The sequence below is a fragment of the Schistocerca gregaria genome, chromosome 4 (genome assembly GCF_023897955.1).
Source record: "Schistocerca gregaria isolate iqSchGreg1 chromosome 4, iqSchGreg1.2, whole genome shotgun sequence".
Taxonomy (NCBI): Eukaryota; Metazoa; Arthropoda; class Insecta; order Orthoptera; family Acrididae; genus Schistocerca; species Schistocerca gregaria.
The window spans coordinates 656,874,149-656,879,106 of record NC_064923.1 but is presented as its reverse complement, the minus strand read 5'-3'; positions in this window follow the sequence as shown (position 1 = coordinate 656,879,106).

Sequence of the window (4,958 nt, the reverse complement as noted above, 5' to 3'; positions counted from 1 at the left end):
GATGAAATGTACATCCCATTGCTTCAGACAGGCACATAACTCGTAATTAGTCTGTAAAAGGCGGTTGCGGCGGAAGGTGATACCCTGAGACTGTTACAGGTAGGGTGGTAGAGGACTGTCATCCAGTTTATCACAGGTGAGCGCACCAGCAACTGAGTAAGGATGCAGTTTTGCTCAGAACTGAACCACTTTTCATCTCTGAAATCACTACTTCCCCAAACATGTTTAATAAAGAACAATTGTTTTGTGGCCAAAAATGGCCTCTCCATTGACCCTACAGCAAGCTAAGTATTGTAGGGAGTATTTCTCTCCTGGTCTCTTAGCCCTAAGTTACTCCCAGAGCATATTTACAGAAGGCAACATTGTGGGGTCATAATCTCTCCACACTGTAGTAATCCTTTCCTTGAGGATAGAGAAACTGCCAGGACCATGCAGCCACCAGTGAAAGGCTGGCCAGAGCCCTTTCCCCTGCCCCAAAGGGCGCATACCCCTCGACATACGGGGAGGGGGGTTCCAGTGCAGGCACCTACAGTGCAATCTCTGCGTGGTCAGGAGACTTCTAGCATGCAGGTACTTGATGACCCCCGCAATAGGCTGACTACCACATATGGTTTTGGGTGTACTACTTTTGCCAGAAAGGAAGGAGGCAAGCATGAAAGGCATAAAAGTGAAATGTACACTTCTGTAAAAGTTGGAAGAGGTATGCCATACCAAACAGTGGAGACTTTGTAGCATATATAAAGAGCCGGAAGAGGGAAAAAAAGTGTGTCCAGAGTCACAAATCAAATCCAAGCATGGTCACTACCAAGATGACCATCCAGTGGAAAGGCAGAGAGGAATACGAAAACTAGAGGGATGGACTTGCAGCACAGAAAGGGAAATCGCACTGCAAGGGCCAGGGATCCGTGCTGGCCAAGCACATGCTCATGAAAGATATGTGGGCAAGGTGAACACCCATTGTCTGTGGCAGCTGTTTACACGTAAACAGAAATATGTAAGAGTCAGTGGTGCATGGGTGACAAAAGCTTGGTGAATCAGAAGCGTGTGAAGCAACCAGCAGTCTTCTGGAAAAGCTGGTCAGGGTCTTATGATATGGCTACATAAATTCAGCCCTGTTAAATATAACAATATAGATGGAATATAACAATATAGATGGAAACGAAAATAGTTGAACTTTCTGTAGTATCTGCTGCTGATTATGTAATAAAACTGGTTGCAGTTATCATTTGAATATTTGATTCTTACAGAAATGTTGTTGCAGTCCTTCCACATAATGAGAATCTCTTTCAACAGACATTATGCACACAGTCCATTCCAATTCGTGTAAAAATGTATCCCACAACTTTCTTAGTATTCATAATACTCAGGGTACAAGGTAATTCTGAACAAGTTACATCTGGAAATAAAAATTAATGCTTGTAATGAAAAATACATTTCTCAATATGCTTCTGTATATATGGATCCATAAAAATCGCGAATCACTTCAGGAAAGTGATTGTCCTGGATAGGCTGTTTTTGTAATAAACAGTTTATTTTATGATTTTTTTCTATTAGTTGATTATGCCCCCTTGGGCATTTTCAAGCTACCTGGTAATGAAACAAATGACAAAAGTTACAACAGATTCAAGAACAGGCAAATATAAATGATTGAAGTAACTCCATCTAATAGTTCTCTAATAAAGGGTGTTTATGAACATGGTGATAACAGGTACAAGTTGCATATATGTCATTAGTTAGCACAATTTCACATAAAAAAATGTAATAATATGAGCTTCATTTGGTATTAACATCAAACGATGTTACAGCTTCCTCAACAGACGTAAATTCTGTCTAAAATAATAAAATGCAACCCTTATGCAGGTCTTGTCGCCAAGCCTGAATCAGTCACACTAAATCTGTTGGTTTGTATTTAAAATAAAACTGTACATGCCATGGTCAACATCTAAAAATCAAACTGCGTACAATCAGAGAATTTAACTGTACGGTTATGCTGTCAGAGATATAAAAATAGCTTAAACAAAAGAAATAAACACTTGGTCAAAGGCATTACTGCATATGCCTAAATTAAACATTATGCAAAAATCACTTAAGTAAAATGTACTTACATCGGATATGAGAGAAGCTTGAAACATTTTGAGGAAAGGTGGGGAGTGCATTAGCCTTTCAATACATGTGTGAGAGAACAAGAAGCAGGCTTAGACATGACAGAAACACAAACACAGCTCTGTCAAAAATTTGCTACAATATGCAAATGAAACTAGGGGCCATATCCTCCAAGTCTCCTCCCAGCTCAATGAACAACTGCACACAATACTCCCACAGCCAATGGGACCATTTCATTTAGCTGCTGCATGTTATCCTACAAAACAGGAGCTTTTAAAACAGTATTATAGATAACAAAACTATTAAAATGGCTATATGTTAAGGATGCAATACAATGAAACAAAACTGCCTGAAGTATTCAGGAACCATACTCCACTCGTAGCAGAAAGGTCAACACAATTTATAACCATCATATCCGAAGTGAGATGTGGCAAAAAGGTACACTACACGCTCTGCACAAAGCAGATAAAGACAGTGACATTAACATTTTAGAACACAGAGAGATTTATAACCATTTTAATAAACACCGAGAAAAGATTTTAAACAAACAGATGGAGTTGAGAAATAGTTGTAGACAGTTCCCGTCCAACTTTGAAACAGTTATAATTTTATGCGGTTATCCCTTGTGTTTGTAATTGACCACCCTACCAATAATTGTTTGTAAGCTTAACTTTTTATAATGGCCCTTCCTGATCAAGTGGTTTAGATGTAATTGTCGCCAATTACATTGACCTTCTTGCCACAAGTTGTGTATGATTCCTGAATACACGAAATGGTTTTGTTTCATTGTATTGGGTCCACACACACATTAATTTTAATATTTCATTTGTTATCTGTACTACTGTTTTATAAAGACCCTGTTCTGCAAGATAACGAGCAGGGAGTTATAAAAAGTGGTTTCACTGGCTGTGAGCCTACTGTATGCAATCACTCATAGAGCCGGTAGAAGACTTGCAGAACAAGGTTCTTAGGTTTCATATGTGTATTGCGGCAATTTTGCAACTGAACCATGTTTTTGTTTTTGCTGTGTTTAGGCCTGCTCTCTGCTCCCCAATACACTTAGTGAAATTCTTGTACATTCCAAAATTCTTAGCAACCACAGAAATAAGAACTGCAACATTCACAAGATGATTATTCCTCAAAATGTTTGAAACTCCAAATGTCACTGATATAAGCAATTTCACTTATGGGATTTTTGTATAGCTTTTAGTTTAGGAATATGCAGTAATGATTTTGACCGAGTCTTTTATTTCTTTTGCTTAAGCTATATTTATCTCTCTGTTGACACAATCATACAGTTAAATTTGCTAACATGCATACCATTTCATGTTTTAGATTTAAGTTGTAATGTCGTTTGATGGTAATAACAAATGTAATTCATATTACCGTATTTACTCGAATCTAAGCCGCACATGAAATATGAGATTCGAAATCAAGGAAAAAAAATTCCCCGAATCTAAGCCGCACCTGAAATTTGAGACTCGAAATTCAAGGGGAGAGAAAAGTTTTAGGCTGCACCTCCAAATCGAACAAAGTTGGTTCATTGTAATATGAGACACAATTTAGGTCAAATGAATGACGATACAGCTACAGTAGTTTGGTTCGAGTCGTAAGCTTAGCAGTTAAGCTTTAGCAGGTAGCCATTACTATGCGTCAGGCACTCCGTCCGTATACAGGTATCCTTCCTTTTTCCCGTGCTTCGTCTGGTTTGAATTGATTGCTTATTTTTCTTTGATCAGATAAGTGCCTTTCTTTTTGTTATAGGTGTTTACGTCACTCTAAGCTGAAATGCATTATTGTACTGTATCAAGCATTGTTTGTCACATTCTGATATTCAGTGTTTACGGCCTGTCGCCGCTCGTGGCATGGCTTGCTTTTGTGTGCACTACCTTCGCTTACAATTTTGAAAATCTTTGCAGACACCTCTTTAGTACATTACATTCTGCACAGAAATTAGAGTCATCTTAGATTTAAAAATCTAGTCAATTGCTGTGCTTCCATTTCTGACTGTAGCATTATTAGGCATAAGAATAATACGGATATAAACATGACATGTATAATCTTCCGCGTTTGCTGTTGTCTCACTCTACTTTCGTAGTTTATTAGGCAGACAGGATTTAAATGAGATAGCAGCAAACACGAAATAACACATGGGAAAATGTTTATATTCGTATTATTTTTATGGTGAAGAGAATACTGCATGTGATTCAAAATTCGAAAAGTTCCTATTAGCAACCATCACTTCTCTCAGGTAGGAAAAAATTCAGAATGTAGAGTTGACAGTCTTTCCAGTCGGATTTTCGTAATACATTGAAATTCTGCTACGTTCAAAGATGAACAATACGGAATTTGTACTTACTTTGTTGGATAATGTATGAAAATGCAGTGGTCAAGGTTTTGGCACCAGTATTTATCATTGTGCCTGCATGCCTGTGTAGCACTACATATATTCGATGGCATAAGTTAGTTGTGGTGGCACCTACCAACATTTTTCAGAACTTTCGCTTACTTTGCACTCGATTATAAGCTGCAGTCAGTTTTTTGGATTACAAAAACCGGAAAAAAAGTGCGGCTTAAATTCGAGTAAATACGTTATTACATTTTTTAAGTGAACACAAGTTGTGCCTGTTATCACCACATTCATAAACAGCTTTTATTAGAGGTACTATTAGATGGAGCTTCCTCAATAACATAATGCAATTGCAGTTCTTCACTGTGACTGAAGTTTGTAAAAAGTTTTTATGCATATTTCTGACTATTTTTCTATTCTTGAAACTGCTGTAAATTTTGTCATTTGTTTCACTACCTGGTAGCTTGAAATTGCCAAGCAGATGAAATTAGCTAATAGGGAAAAA